Below are 18,120 nucleotides of genomic sequence, written 5' to 3'. Positions count from 1 at the left end.
TTTTCTCAAAGAACCAACTCTTGGTTACATTGATTCTTTCTATTGTTCGATTTCTTTCAATTTTATTGATTTCAGCCCTTAGTTTGATTATTTCTTGGCATCTATTTCTCCTGTGTGAGTTTGCTTCTTTTTGTTCTAGATCTTTCTGGTGAAATGTTAAGTCACTAGTGTGAAATAGTAAATATGTTCTCTTATTATTCTCTACATATTTTCTTCATTTCTTTCCTTTTATTTCTGTCCATTTATTTTTGATGAATTGAGAGTAATTATAATTATTGTGCTTAATTGATTTGATTGTTTCTAATTATTGTTTCCTTAATATGATGTGGTGATAGTGTGTCCCCCAATATATTGTGCACCCTCATAGACTTATCTGGGGCCAGAAAACAGAACAGCCAATAGACTGACATAGAGGCCAGAAAATGGTGGCACACACACCTTTAATCCTATCACTTTGGAGGCAGAGATTCATCCAGATCTCTGTGAGTTCAAGTCCACATTGAAAACTGCCAGGCATGATGACACACACCCTTAATCTCAGGAAGTGATGGCAGGAAGCAGAAAGATTTATAGGGTGGGAGGACCAGGAACTAGGGTCATTAAGCTTTTAGGTGTTTAGCAGCAATTCAGCTGATATCTGTTTGGATGAGGGCACAGAGGCTTCCAGTTTGAGGAAGCAAGATTAGCTGAGGAACTGGTGAGATGAGGTTGGCTGTGGCTTGTTCTGTTTCTCTGATCTTTCAGCATTCACATGGATACCTGGCTCCAGGTTTGTTTTTATTAACATGACCTTTTACAATTCATGTTATAATACCATTATAATTCTTTGCTTCTACCAGAAAGATTGGTTTTCCTTTTATATTAAATCAATTAACTTGAGAAAAGACACACTGTATTGCATAATCAGTTGATTTTAACTGCAAGTAAAATGATGCATGTCTCAATGATAATATTAGGCACTCTGATTCTGAATGGTTCTCAACTTTCATATGTTAATGTTTCATTTTAAGCTTATGTATTTGTAGTTAACTCAAGCATTTTTTACAAAAATACTCAAAAGGTTATTCACACTTTCCTTTCTATTCAACATTCTTGGATGCTAAAAGCTTAAATTAAACATAATGTGTGTCATGGGCCAATGAGTAAACAAATATGTTTGATAAACTATATTGTTAATGGGCCATGAGTATGTAGAAATTATATCATTTTAAAAATACAAGAAATATTAATGTCAAAATTTTTATCTAGAGATTATGTAGAATAGAAAAATATTATGTCTACAAATACATTGAGTTCCAAAACATCTCAAATAAAATTTATGTGATATGTTTTCTAATCTTTCACAATATTTTTCTTATATTCAGAATTTAAGCCTTATTATGTTTGAAATGAGTTTATTTCTGCTGTTATTCACATGGTGGATGGACTTAATCTGATTTACTAGACTTTATTAAGCTATAAGGTTCAAGGTTCAGATTATAATGTATTTATTCTTGCTAAGTGGATTTCTGTGCTATCAACTGGATATAATATAACATATCATTTTGGATGAACTACATTTCTAAGTTCATTATGAGTATGTAAAGTCTCTTGGCCATTATGAGTGGCCTCCATAAATTACCTTCAAATTTACTTTCATAGAAAGTCTTAGAAATATTCCTGTACTGATTGGATGCAAATACTTCAGTTAGTTGATCCATTTTGTGTTGAACACATGCTAAAAAATAACTTTTGATAAGGCAGAAATTTATGCAAAATTGAGTTATATATTTAAAAACTAAGAGTTTGTTGCTTTCTGATTAAAATTTATTTTTGTTCTGAAATAAAAGTTTTCATTCATATCATTATAAATAAAATAGAAATAACTACATTGTCTGGTATCATCCATATTTTTTCATATAAACTGTAGTAAGCTAAAGTGATTTTTATGTGATGCTTTTATTTACAATGTCACAACTGAAATGGGAAAAAAACTATATAGAAATATAATGGTATTATTAAACAATTTTTATTATTCAAGGCATTTGGTAATAACAACTATTTTACTGGCTTTGAACAAAGTTAGGACTTTATATTTATATTGATCACAAGTATAAGTTTATATTAGTTCTTCATACTCCAGCTTTTCTTTCGTACTGTAAACGCTCTCTAATGTTCAAAAATCCATGATCTAGGTTTCATGTGTTGTGTATGTTGCTCAGCTGAGAGGTAAGAGCCATGAAATTAATCAATTAAAATACCAATCAATTATTAAATTATTCTATAAAAATTTATACTACATTTCTGTTATGCTTACTGCATTTTGAATTTATTATTAGAAGAGAAGCTAAGGTACAAGATATATCTCAAGGGTAGTGAAGAAAGTGATTTTAACAGTGTCGCCAGGATGAAACACAGAAAATAATTTGAGAAGATTTTATAACATAAATGAGTGGCTTAATGTACTACATTATTGAGTCACTATAATAACAATTAAATATAGGCAGTTACTTTACTAAATGTTTGCTGATTAAGATCCTATACTCATCAAGAAATGAGTAATGGAAATATGTCATGCACTCATAGTTTTTAGTTAAATCAAAGTATAAACTTAGTTATTAGCTACTCAAAACATATTCTGTTTGAACATAACATTGTATTTCCACACATGTAAACACATGCATACATGTGAATATAAAGTAGCACAAAATATGTTAAGCATTTTTACCTGATACTTCATAGTTTTCCTATTTATTTTTTTATTTTACTTAGTTTTATTGAAAACAGATTCTTCTTATAGAATACATACATCCCACAGTTTCCCCTCCCTCCACTCCTCAGTTCTTCCCTACCTCCCCTCTCTCCAAGATCCATTCCTTCTCTCTCCTCCAGATTCACTCCCCCTCAGTTTCCTTTAAGAAATGAACAGAACTCAAAGAGACAACAACCAAAAAGACAGAACAAGATACAATAAGATAAGGCAAGAACCCCTATAACGAAGCTGGATAAGACAATGACTAGGAGGAAAAGAGTCCCAAGAACCAGCAAAAGAGTCAGAGACTTCCCCCACGATTAGGAGTCTCACAAGAATGCCACACTAACAGTCATAACATATAAATGCAGGACCTGGTACAGACCCATGCAGGCCTTGTGTTTGCTACTTCAGTTTCTGTGAGCCCATAAGTGCCCTGCTTAGTTGATTGAGTAGACCATGTTCTCCTGGAGTTCTCAGAGATCACCTCTGACTTCTATAGTCTTTCCTCCCCATCTTCCATGGGGCTGACAGATTTCAAGGGTAGAGAATCTAGTTGAGACCTCCAATTTAGACTCTTTCCACATAAAGCCTGGCTGGTATGGGTCTCCTACCAACTCCTATATTCTGGCAGAAGAAGCCTCTCTGATGACGACTGGACACTGCCCCGATTTATGAGTACTGCAGAATGTCATTAAGAATCATATTATTATTTATTTTATTTATTTGTTTGTTATGTCAGATGTGTTTGGTTCTACACTAGGTGCCTGAGCAATACAGTTTTCTGCTTCCTGGCCATCCAGGCACTGTCCAGATTAGGCTTCCTCTACTGTTGTGGGCCTCAAGTTAAACCAAACATAGGTTGGACATTCTTACAAGTTCTATGCCATCCTGGAGGCAGGACAGATTGTAGGTAGAGGGTTTTATGGTTGGGTTGGTTTCCAGGTTTCTCTTTCCATAGCCTACAAGGCACCTTCTTGAGCTAAAGTGACTAGAATGTAGGGGTGAAGAGATAGAGCTAGTGCTGGCATGGTTTTCCAATTTGAAAAATGTGAAACTGGAATGAAATATTAGCAAAATTAAAATAAACATAATTTTCCTTAGAATTACCTATAGAATTCACTATAGATACGTAGATAGATATACACATACATACATATATGCATGATCACATATATCGTGTCTGTTTAATTTCTTTTAGCATTTTTATTATTAAATGAGATGATCTTAAAATGGTAATTACATTTAATGCATTCCACTACAAAAATTGGTTTTAGATCCAATCCTCAAGGTGTCTGTGATCTATGACAGAACAACCATGCATTTGTCTTTGCCTTCTACTGACAAATCCAAACAGCAAACAAAAGTAGCAAAACCAGTAAACAATACTTTTGAAGCTATAAAGTCCAAAAGACAGAATGTATTATGGTCAGTCCTTTTCCTTATTAAGACTAACCTAGTTATCATCCTGGAATCCTATAGAAAAGACACATGGCTAAAGAATTTGTATATATATGTGTGTGTGTGGCATGGCCTTTAATATTTAACACAGTGTCAACTGTAAGTATTTACTGTAGGGCCAGACTGTGAAAACATGCTTTTCACAGTCTGTTTCTCTCTCCTTGCACACTATTGTATCCGTGAAATTAGGTTAGCTTTCAGAAATGAACTAATGGATCTGTATGAATAAATAATCAAATTTTCCCCATTCTTTTATTTTCTTTTTGTTTTGTTTTTCTTTCAACCAAGACTTATTTTACTGTAACAACTGCAGAACAAGGAACTAGAGAAATTGAGAATAATGTTGAGGTTTGGACATTGTGCTATGTAGACATAGGAATAACGCTTTTCAATGGAATCAGTATATATCTGTAATTGTGTTTACTAAAATTAATTTCAGAAGTCTCAGAATTTCTTACCTAACAACAAATCACATCACAAAATTCTTTTTGAAAACTGAAGTGTCATTGTATGTTAAAGAGGGAGTGATAGGAGACAATTTGTTTTATTTGTTCACTTTCTGTGTATTCTACCCTGGAATTATTTATCCAGATAGAAGACTCAGGTGGGAAGGAAATTGAAGTACATGATATTTGATTTGCCTTCTAGACTGAGATGAGGACATTGAAACAACAAGTAATAGATCACATTTATTTTAACTGTATAGTTTAGTAAGTTATAAAGTTTACTAAGTGAGTGCAAGCAGGAATTAATAACATAGCTTCCTGTTAAATTTAGGTATATGTGTATAATATTTGTTTTATTGCATGAATATTTTATTAATTTTATATTACTAATATTTATTTATTTTATATGTTTTGAGACAGAGACTCACCTATATAACATAGGCTAACCTCAAATAAGCTAAGACCCTGCTTTAATCTCCAGAGTACAATGATTGCCATTATGTACAATAGTACCCAATTTCTTACTCCAGTTTGTAGAATACTGTTATCTACAGTGATATTGAGTTTTTCATTTTTATTAATTTTATTTTTTATGAACAGTGATAAAATATGTCATCATGTTCTATAAACAATTCATGGCCTAGGAATGTGCATAATAAGCAACAATTTTGAGCTTCTCTGGATAATTGAAAAACAGAAAAATTGGTAAAATAATTTTCTTCCTTTAATAATCAGTAACCATGAAAAAGGAGTTTATTGCCATTCATCAAGAACTATTCTGAAAGCCAAGATATTTATATAGATTTTTTGATACTTTTATATATTATCATAATTGTAATTACAAAATTCAAACTCCAAAAATGTTAGAAATTTAAGAATTTAGTTCTTTGGAAATGTGAGCCTTTTTTCTATGCATCAAACAAGCAATGTCAACTAAAAAAAAGCATTGATGAGACTGATGAGGTCAGAGTGAAAGATGTGCACTGTGTATAAAAGGTAACTGAAAAAATTGGAATAGAATTGGATCAAATAAAGTGGCCTTTATTGTGATTCTATTTCACAATCTCCTCAAGTTTATAAGGGGTTATCACTTAATACATGGATAGCTATTTTTCATTTTATTGCCTATTGACCTAATCAATCAAAAGCAGTGAATATACTTTACAGTAACAATAAATAAGGATTTATCTGTAACCTTGAGATCTTCCTGTATTATAAGTGAATACTATGATATATGTCATTTAATTAATATGTGTCATCAACAGTTTTTGTCACTCTCTGAAGTTGCCAACACTTCAGTATGAATAATCATCATCCACATGTAAATTAGACCCCAGTGATGTGCCAATTATGCTAGAAATAAAAATTATAAAAAGGTGAAGGATGAAGAGTCAAAATTTGGAAACAAAGGAAGACATGCACAATATTGATAAAAATACACCTTGTTCAGCAAAAGAAAGAAAATAGAAATGATTCATGGTGTGGCTGAAGTTTTCCTGTGTCCTGCCTGGCCCCACAGATCCTGCAACCTCTTATGAAATAATCACTCAGAAGCTTATATTAATTAAAATTCCTTGGCCATTAGCTCAGGCTTATTATTGACTAGCTCTTATACTTAAACTAAACCATAATTTTTATTTATGTTTAGCCATGTGGCTTGCTACCTTTTCTAAGTTCTGCCTTCACATCTTGCTTCCTTTGTGTCTGGCTGGCAACTCCTGACTCAGCCTTCCTCTTCCCAGAATTCTCCTTGCCTGTTTATCCCGCCTATACTTCCTGCCTGGCTACTGGCCAATCAGCATTTTATTTATCAACCAATGCAAACAACACATTCACAGAACCATGCAGAGCACCAACACCCATCATCATGGCATTGAATACCTTGAAATTTCTATACATAAACTAACCTAGGCTCATAATACACATATATGAGTCCTAAGAAAATAAATTGAAAAGAGCTCAGTCATTGTAAACTTTTGGGGGACAGACGTGCTGGGAAGATGTTCATTAAAGCACTTAAGATATCAGTTAAACACACTAAGGCAATAATCATAAAACAATGTATTTTAGAAAAGTAGCAGAGACTAGCTGTCATGTTTTCTCATCACAAGTTCATGTTGTGATGCCATGTATGTGTTGGTTAGATTGATTTAGCCATTCTGATATGTTCATATTACAAAGTATCATGCTCCCCAAAGCAAACATACACAACTTCTAAAGTGTAAATGCCAGTAAGATAATATGAAGGCAGCTATTCACTTTAAATATTTTGCAAAGTAAAATGACACAGAGAAAAATAAAATGCACATAGATATTTAAAATGTATCTTAAATCATCATAAAATAAATAATTCATTACTAGCCTTTGAGGCTCTGTAACTATGTCTAGTGATTTCATAGGGAACTAAAGTAATGTGAGAAATTAACTTTGAATTTTATAAATTAGAGTTAGTAAGATTATCTTTATGTTTACTAAGAATTTAAAGAATAGTCATTTCCAAAGACGGTAAGTATCATTAAGAAATTATAAATATAATTTCACTTTGGTTAATAATTATAGTGTTGGTATAGTATCATTTATATTTTCATGATATTATTCTTCAATATTTTTATTGTTTGTCTTTATTGTTTGTAAGAAATGACAGTGAATTTGGAGTTATGCTGGAAACAATTGTGACTAATATTATAATTGGTCTAGTGGAATGCTACTCAGTGAAATAATAAAATATGAAAAACATTTCTGCACTAAAAAGTGAGACTTGTAAACATAAAAAGATATATTTATTTTGAGTTTTTAAATTACCTTTTACACATAATGCATATTTTTACTTAGAACAAACCATTTTATTTTCAATACATAAAAAAAATGTAACAGAAATCTTAAAAGGTCTTATTAATAAAAAACAAACCCAGAGCCAGGTATTGGGTTAAATTCTGAAAGATCAGAGAGACAGAACAGGCCACAGCTAACTTTGTCAATTCCTCAGCTGATCTCATTTCCTCAGACTGGAAGCCTCTGAGTCCTCATCCGAATAGATCTCAGCTGAACTGCTGCTAAAAGCCTAAAAGCTTAACAGGCTCTAGTTCCTGGTCCTCATGCCTTATATACCTTTCTGCTTCCTGCCATCACTTCCTGGAATTAAAGGCATGTGTCACCATGGTTGGTTGTTTCCAGTGTGGCTTTGAACTCACAGAGATCCAGATGGATCTCTGCCTTTGAAATGCTAGGATTAAAGGTGTGTGTGCCATTATTTTCTGGCCTCTATGTCTATCTAATGGATGTTCTGTCCTCTGACCCAAGATAAGTTTATTAGGATGCACAATATATTGGGGGACACAATATATCACCATAAATAATAACAAAAATCCCAAAACATAAAATAATTGATACCTAACCCAGTATGTAATAAATATGTAAGAGACTTTTTGCTACAGAGAAATGAGCTCTTACAATAAGACTCTGTTAACTCAGGGTTCCACACAGCTATCAAATCCCAGAGACCACCTTCCTAGTGCTTTCCTGTTGCTTAATAAGCCCTAGCTATTTATTTTGTCAGTCTTAGTTTTGTTCTGATTTTTAATTAACACGAAGCCAAAAATCTTCCTTTAAAACATTCTGTTCCCAGGAGAATGCTTTCTAATTTCTAATGAAAAGCAAACAGTGTGTCTGCTAAGCCTGGCACTAGTTTTAATTGGGACTCATTTAATATTTGTTTCCAAGAACTTTTGGTTCAAAAAAAAAAAAATGATTGCACTCTATTGCACAGGGTTTTCTGCTTTACACGTTTGTATTAATGAAAGAGTATATCATTTCTAAAAACTCATCCCTTATTTTTCCAGTTTCACTCAAAAATAAAAGAGAAGCCTAATAAAAGGTTATAAATTGGAGAGATAAATCCCACCATGTGATTTGTTTAAAAGAAACAGGAATAAAGATTGTTAGGTATTTCCAATCTAAGGCATGGTCTTGAAAAGTGAATACTTATTCGCCTAAACGTATTTGTTAAAGCAGGAAGAAAAAAATCTCTTCTCTTTGCATAGAAAGTTATAGAGCTAGGATTAAAACCAAGTGTTTTTGCATTAGACAGTAAAGATCATAATTATCAGATGACTGTGGCCGGACATTATTCTAGGTATGTCTGTCATCATGTGTGCGGAACAAATTAGCACTTGTACCCAAAGCCACAGTACAGGGAATTGTACGGACCAGAGTAAGGGGATCTCAGACAATCACTTGTCAAGGAAAACAAGTAAAACATCTTTATTTGTTGTCATCTTGCCTCTTGAGGTCAAATATCAGTCCCAACTCTGATTGTTCCTACTTCCAAGAACTTCTGCTATCAGCTGTTCTAGGTACACTTCTGGCCCTCCTATGTATCTAGGTAGCAGATGAGCCAGTCATGGTAATTTTCAGACTCTATAATTGCGTCATCTGATTCTTTATAATAGTGTGTGTGTGTGTGTGTGTGTGTGTGTGTGTGTGTGTGTGTGTGTGTGTGTTACTGTGGTGGTTTAAATTTGAATTGTCCCCTAGAGACTCATGTATTAAAATGCTTGGTCCCACTTGATACTATTTGGAGGTTCTGGAACTTTCTAGATGAGGAGGGTGGCTGCTGGAAGAAGAATAAAAGAATGTCAGTGGGGATGGGCTTTGTGTTTGCATAGCCTTGCTGGATTTTCTATCTGAGCTCTCTGTTCCCTGTGTGCAATTGAGATGTGGTGTCTCAGCTTCATGCTCCTGCCACCATGCCATCCTTCCATGACAGATATCTAGCACTCTGGTAACAAGCCAACAGATATTCTTCCTGAAGTTGGGCTTTGGGTCATCGTATACTATCGTAACAACAGAAAAGTAACTACTGCAATTGCAAATGTAGGTTTGGATATCTTGTTAATGAGTACTTCTGATAATTTATGAATTGTCTATGTTCATCACATAAGAAATTTGAAACATATTTTCTGCTGTACGTATTTGCATAGACCAGAATTAGGATGACTAATATATTCCCTATGAATCATCTAAATTGTAATTAGATGATCTAAATTGTAATAAATTGTAAATATATGTAATACATACATATATATACACACTATTTACACAATATAGGTAATGAGCATATTTTGAAATGGAGCTTCATGTAGCACATGTTGACTTCAAACTTGCTAGATGACCAAAGATTACACTAAACTTGTGATATCCTACCCTCTGTCTCCAAAGTGCTGAAATCATATTGGTGTGCCATTACTCCTGGTTTATGAGGTGCCTGTGTTGATATTCAGTCTTCATTTATGCTAAACAAACAAAATACTAACTGAGCTACGATTCCAGCCCTTCCGTTATGCTTTTTTAAATAGTTAATGAGGAGAAAATAGCAATTCAGAAACATTGAAATAAGGCATACCATACCAATGGCCATTGAATTTTTAATTGAGAAATGATCATTTTTAATGAGTATAATCAAGAAATGCTGAATATTTCTCTTAATATTTTTACTATTACTCACTATATTTTTATCAGTAATTTTGATTTCAATTTATCCTATAGATATAGGTTCTTTATTTATAAAAATTCTTCTAATCTGTGTGTTCTTTTAATCCTTGAATAGAAAATCACCCTCACACTTAATTATTCCATGGTGATAAAAATAAAGCAATTCATTTTTCTCATTAATATTGTGTTATGCTGCCCAAAGCTGACTATTCAGTTTTGTAAGTGTTTTGCTATTTCTTTTATATGTCATACATGCATGACCATGATATGTTATATATTGTGTTTTGTATATGAAGAGTCTGTCCCATAAGAAATAATCCCCTACTGAAGAATGGGTCCAGGCATATTGCAACTAATTAGTAATGATGGGATAATGAGAATACTAATGTCACTGGAATATTTGTGACTTCTAGCTGAATGGACTCTTAAGACATGAATTGTATTTGAGTGAACTAGGTCAGTAGATTCAAAGATTTCAAGGGTTTATCGTGCCCCCAACTTCTCTTGTGCGCTTACTCTTCTCTGTTTCCAAGTTCATACAAGGTGTGTAGCCTTGCTCCACTACATGCTTGTTGTCTCAATGCCCTGCCCCAACACATCAAAAAGCAACTGAGATTGCTGAGCACAATCTGTTATCCCTGAAACTGAACTCAATGAAACTTTTCTTCCTTTATAAGGAATTTTGGGAGGATTTACACAGAGATGAAAATTCAGTTACACTCTCTGTGAGAAGACAATTTCCTTTAACTTTTCCCCATAAGTATAACTTTTGATAACTTCTACTAACTATTTGTCTAGTCATATGATTCTCAACTATCAGGGAGATGCTGACAAGTAACATACACCAGTGAACTCCTTCAATTGTTCTTTACTTAATGGAAAATCTGCTAGTGTTCCATGCCAGGCCGAAAAGGAACCCATTTCTTTTTCTTTTTTTTTCTTCTATTATTTGACCTTTCCATTCTTCTGTCTATTCTCTCTCTCTCTCCCTTCCCTCCCTCTCCCTCCCCCCACTTTCAAAATGTATCTCTAAACCAGGCTGGCTACCAATTTGTCATGAATGTGAAGATGATTCTGAAGTCTGATCTTCCTGTCTCCCCAACTAGTGTGGTAGTTTGTAAATGTAACAGTCTTATTATATAAGAAACACAGAGCCAAATACAGAGTTAAAAGCCCAAGAGGTCAGAGCAGTAGCTAAGAGCTGAAACTAAAAACTCTTTCTTATACTTTGCCTCCTCTGCCATCCTTCCCTGCAGAAAAAGACCTACTTCCTGCGTATCTTTTTATTGACTTTCTGTTCTGCCTTCTCATTGGTTGTAAACCCGAACACATGACCTATGTCACTGCCTGTCTATACAGACCTCTAGGTCTCTATGGTTGGTATTGAGATTAAAGATGTGTGTCTCCATGCTGGCTGTATCCTTGAACACACAGAGATCTGCCTGCCATGTGATTGGGATTAAAGGTGTGTGCTACCACCACCTGGCTTCTGCTATGGCTTGCTATTAGCTCTGACCCTGAGGCAACTTTATTTATTGACATACAAATAAAATCACATTTCAGCACAAATATCACCATAGTAGTTACACAGATGTCTCCTGTTTTGAATACTTTGTGTAGTGTTAATGACTAAATTCAATGTTTTTTGACTCCTAGCAAGTACTCAGAAGCTGTACTATATACCTATTTCTAAGAAGAAAAATGTGTTATTACTTTTATTTGTTTATCATGAATGAGTTTTGAATTTTGTTAAATATTCTTATTCCTTATTTGTTATTAATTTCTGTGTCCGTGAAAGTAATCATAACCTCTTTTACTTATTTAGTCTATTATTACATTGGATTGTGTGAATTTAATTTCAAATGTCAAACAACCTTTGACAGATTATTCTTCATGATATACATACATAATTTATACACACACACATACACACACACGTGTGTGTGTGTGTGTATAAAACATCATATATATATATATATATATATATATATATATATATATATATATAATACTGTCACAGTTTATATTAGTGTTTTGAAAAACAACAAAACTTCTCTTCCCTGGTCCTTCCTCCTCCCTTCTTTCTTCCCTCTCTTCCTCTCCCCCTCCCTCCCTCTGTTCCCCCCTCCCTGTCTCTCCCCCTTCCTTCCTCCATCCTTCCTTCCTTTTTTCCATCTTAATTTCTTCCTTTTCGTTGTTTATTGACTGTGAATATGCTGCCTCTGTGTGTTATACACAGGCTTGTGCTGCTGTATCCTTGTGTTTTTGTGCAGAAAACAGAAGTCATCATCCTCTTCAATCATTTGGGTTTATTCTTTGTCAGGCAAGGTCTCTCACTGTATAATTGTATAACTAGGCTGGTGCCAACTGCGTCAATGATCCTACTGTCTCCATCCACAGAATGTGCAGGTTACAGGTACTTGCAAACACACTTGACTATTACAAGAATATGGAAGATTAATTGTGGTCCATGATGAATTGTTTGCACAGCAAGGGTTCTTACTCACAAAGCCATCCCCCCAACATTACCCTTATCTTTCTTAATGCAATAGTAGGTGCTTCCCTGATAACATTCCATTTGATAGAAATGAAAGAAGGATATAATTAATAGATATGACAAAATGTATATGTATAGCAAATAATGCTGAGATGTGATATATTTGTGATAAGATTACTGATGTAAAATTATGATTAATAGGCTCTAGGTAATTCAGAAACAGAAAATTAGAAATCAATCTTAGATATGATGATATAGAAAACAAGGTACTTCCATGAGTACTCATACTGTGGAAAATGCAAAAATTAAACTGGCAAAAGCATCAGTACATACAGAAAATACTTTATTAGTTTGAAAATAGCAAGGATTGCTTTGGGTATTATGCTGTTTTCAAATCTTCTATACCAAAGTTTCTATAATATACTTAAATTTTATTTTGCATTTTAATTGTCAAATATTAATTAGCTAAGTAATTATCTATTAATTAATAATATTTAAAATTATAATCAATTAAGCTGAAACATCATAATGAATAAGATGGGTATTGTTGCTAATTGATTCACAACATTGACCTTGTTATTTCTTAATCTGAATACATGACAAAGTCATTCATGTATTACTTTGGACTCCTAGCAATCACCCAATATTGCTTCAAGATAATATCTAATTATATATTATATGTATATGTTCTTTTAAAACTTAGACATAAGTTGGTAAGTTTTTAGAAAACTATTTTTGATATTTATTTAAGTTATTTAAAGTCCATAAAAAACACGTTACACTATTCACCTTGAATTACTAGATTATATATCTCAATTTCTATTTCTATTAATGTCTTTGAAAAGATATATACTTTTATAAGAACTGGTATTACATTATTAATTACAAAATATCATATCCTATTTAAATTGTAACTGTAGTGTTAGAAGATGCTGTAACAGAATAGTTTCTGGTGCACAAAGATGAAATTAATATTCATCTTCAGTTTCTCTCTCACTTGATTTTCTGAAAAATGTTAGAAGTAATAGCAAATATTTATGTTATTACTCTATTTCTAGGGAGACATGAACAAACACCTAGTGATCCATGATAGTGAACCAAAAACAAACCAAATCACGAATGCTACCAAGTCTCACTTGTTGAACCAGTGAATTGTACTGGGTTCCTTATAGGACTATTGGTGATGCATTAGTTACATGAACAGAAACCATTCAAACACAGCTACATCATGGAAAAACCAATCCCAGCACAAGTGACAGTTGAAAAAAGCTGCAAAACTTTGTGCACTGCACAAACTGGAGGCAATTTATTCAGTTGGAAAGTTACATCCAGCAGCTCAGCTTAGCTCAGGGTGTCTCTCGGCAGAACTTATTGACGACTCAGGCTTGAGAGACAGAAGAGTCTAGTGAATATGATCAGTTTCTCAGGCTTCTTGGCACCAGTGAATTGTTTACATCTTGAGCTTAATGAGCTTCCTTGCAGGATTGAATGTTTCCAGTTTCTTTAGAACATCCTGTGTCTTAATGAGCTTTGCTCTAAAATGTGTAGTTTTGTATCAGAGGAAATTGCCACAAACTTACTATCTGGAAGATATATTTTTCTAAGGCATTAGAAGATAATTTCCACAAAAGTTTCAACCAAGATATTCCATTGTTCCTGTTGGAATACTTTCTGATATCCAGCAAACTATTGAGTGCAGAAGAAAGTGTCTCCAGGTACATATTCAGTACTAACATATTCATTAAATCACACATTGTCACACACCTACAGTAATACAAATACACACTTTCACATAGACATAGACACACACACACACACATGTACACACACAAGGAAGTAAACAGGAATATCATTTATATTAAGGAAAATACATGGAACAGCCTTACATTTGATATTCAGGTGTTTAAGATGTGGAAAGTAGCAGAGGTGGGACTAAACAAAGCACAGGTACATTCAACCAAGAGAACTCTTGTTACATTTCACATGACCTAGTCAAAGAAAATGATGTAATCACCTCACTTCAGTGCATCTTGACCCTTTTCCAGGATTAGTATAATGAGCTATTTCAAGAGCAAATGAACGCTAAAGATTGGAGCTAGAAATCACAGCTGTGTCATGCAATGCTTTGTGTTATTGTTTTTTATACTTCGTTGACATATTATGATCATGAATGCATGTAGTTGATTCAAAGTCATGTGTGTTTATGCATAATGCCTGTATGTATAAGGAATATGGAATTATTAAGTCAAATAATTAATATATCCATAATCTCAAATTGTTTATTTATAGAATAGCTTTCTGGTCTTCTTTTAGAATTTTGGTGAGTATCATTGTGAAGAATGTGACTAATATCGTATCCAATCAAATAATCAATCCAATTAACTAAAAAGAAATTTTAGGAAAACACTTATCCTGGTAGGTAAAGCATTCTATTTTCTATAGCTTTGATAATTAATATGTAGTTTTTTATAACAAAATGTAAAGGATTCATGAGACTATGCATAGAAATATCAACCATTGTGTTGAAATTGATATTTATTCTATATTAAGCATAATCGGTCATAAAATTAATTTACTTTGAAGTTTTCTTTTATAATATGCTGTAATTTCGAACTATCACTTGATTGTGGCCTCATAGAAATTCTCCAGCTAAGATATTAACATTACAGAGGAAACCCTGGCAATACAGAAGAGGGAATAGGATGTCAAATGCACTCTGACTGCAGATTGTAATATCTCACTGTAAAACAAGTTGAAAATGTCCCACTGTTTCACTTTTAGAAGCAAAGTCTACTTTACAGATTTATGAATTTTCACATATTCGTTTAATGTGATTGTAAAATGAACACTTTGGTAGTAAATTCATAACAATTGACTACAAATGACTGTAATTGGGAAAATCGTGATATATTGTAATAAATTTATTAAAAAATTAATAACAAATTTTAAATAAAACCACTAAATTATAACACATATTTGCCTTTATGCAAAGAATCAAGAAGATGGAAACAATCAGAACCCCAGTTAGACTAAAATGTATAAGAGAAATAAATATGAAGCAGTGACTGAAAATATTTTTCCTGGCTCTAGAAAGGTGCCAGGAAAATTCCATGTATTGCTCAGTCAGTTTCTTGTTTCGCTAATGCAACATTTAGTTTGCAGTGTACATGCTTGAATTCCTTGATTCTAACTGTGGCTTCATGATGGCTAGTGTTCCTAATACAGACAGAAGCAGGCACATCTCTAGAGAGTAAGTTTTATGAGCAGAGAAAATCATTTCAGAAATTAACATCCCATAGATGGGGGATGCTGCCTGTTAAAGAATGAATCATTGCGTCAGTCTACTCACATTTTCATATTGTAACCAACCATACCTCAAAATAAACATTTATTATGAGGTAAACCCTTTAAAATGTAACTAAATTAAAGTGAGGTCAATGGGGTAGGCCTAATATAATCTGCCTGGTGTTCTTATTGATGAAGAAATTAATACCCACAAATATGCAGCAGAGCTTATGAAAGGAGCAAGAATGCTTCAAAGATCAGCAAGAAAGGGATTATTTGTAAGCTGAGATGGGAAGCTTCAAGGAAAACCAGTGCCAGGAGTTTAATCAAGGTCTTCAGTCCTCAGAAAGAAACCTGATAATTATCTTTCTCAATTTTAAAATTAAAAGCAGTGTGTGTAGTCAAATTTTAAATTTAGCAAAATGTCACTTTATAAGATGTTTGTTGTGTGACTTAAGTTGGGTAGAGATGGTCTTGAGCATGTTTATTAATGATGTCTATATATGAAACTCCATTATAATAATAGACACCAAAATTTCACACATCTCAAATATTCAAAAATCCCTTATTTCAGGGAGAAATTAATATTATTAAAAGTCCAACTTCATTTCCTACATATGTAATGACAATAGAAACCTTCTGGACTTCTTGTAAATAATAAATAGCTTAAATTCACATATACAACATAAACTACAGCCCATACAGCTGAAATAGATTATTACCAATATATATTTATGGTTAATTAAATAATAAATTAGCTATTTTGTTGAAGAGTCTCATCCTTGCTATTGCTGAGCAAATACACACAAAAAAAATGCACAGGACTTGATTAGTTTTCCTTTTTAAATTAGTTCTAAAAATAAGTTGAGTTTGATTACTTCTCTGTGGATATATTGGTAGTTATCACCTGTCCTCATTATTTCACAGCAGAGTCCAAGGTAGAAAATTATAACCAGATCATTGAAAATGCATGAACCAGATAATTTTGAATGTTTATATCTTCTATTAGCACATACAGTTACACAAAAAGATAGAACAAAGCTATTAAAAACTAAAAATTTGATCACAAAGAAGGTACAGGCTTCTCATCCAAGAGTTGCGGGCATTTTAAATAGTTAATGCAGTGAGAATATGTATATGGTAAGAGAAAATACCTTGCTCAGTAATAATTTTATATGCTTTCATTTGATCCAAATTCATGCAATAAAATTGGACAACTTTTGTTTTGTGTCAGGTAATTAGATACAAAGAGATGAGAAAGAAAATTAAATATCTTCTATGTCATCAAAACCTCATCTCGAGAGAAATTGGTAGACAACAGCCACAACCAGCCAATATGTATTTTAATGTCTGCATTTGAATCATTTTCTAGGATGTTATTGACTAAGTTTTGTCTGCTTTATTTCATAGTTTTCAATCTTAGCAACATTACAAATACTTACACGGTTGTAAATAGACCCCTTTCAAAGTGATAGTATCAAATAAGAGAGGAAGTGTGGGTTCTTATCCAATCTGACCACTGTCCCTATAAACATAAGACATTTAGATACAAATTAGATTCTGGGGGTATATAATCTCAGAGAAAAGGCAATGTGAGCTTAAACTATAATGTAGCCATCGTTACAATAACTAGAAAGCTGTAGCAGGAACTAATCCAATAGGCTTAAGAGTAACAACTTGAGCTTAAACTTACAATGTCTAGAAATATCTATGAGAAAATGAATTTTCATTGTATAACCATTGGTCAAAGGCATCAATGACTGACAAAATAAAAGATTCCATATTTTTCCTTTAATATACCTATTTTCTGAACAGTTAGGATAATTTGTTTTTGAGACAGGATTTCTCTGTGTCACAGCCCTGGCCATCCTGGAACTCACTCTGTAGACCAGACTGGCCTCCAACTCAAAGAGATCTGCCTACCTCTGCAGTCCAAGTACTGGGATTAAAGGCATGAGTTACCATGCTCTGCCAAGATCATCTTTTTATTGGGCTATTTGCATAACAAAATCAAGATCAAAGATACATCTTTGGAAAACAAATGGTAATGCACTTGTCGATTTTGTTACTGTGTTCAAGTGCCAGACAAAAGTAACTCAGGAAAGAAGTTGTTCATTTTATGCTGCAGTGCCAAAGCACTTACTTATCCATTCTGGTAGGAAAGACACGGGTCAAGGACTGTGACCCAGACAGGCATTCAGCAACTGTGG

The sequence above is a fragment of the Peromyscus leucopus genome, chromosome 11, assembly GCF_004664715.2.
Source record: "Peromyscus leucopus breed LL Stock chromosome 11, UCI_PerLeu_2.1, whole genome shotgun sequence".
NCBI classification, from domain to species: domain Eukaryota; kingdom Metazoa; phylum Chordata; class Mammalia; order Rodentia; family Cricetidae; genus Peromyscus; species Peromyscus leucopus.
The sequence above is the reverse complement of the archived record's forward strand: the minus strand, read 5'-3'. Positions refer to the sequence as shown.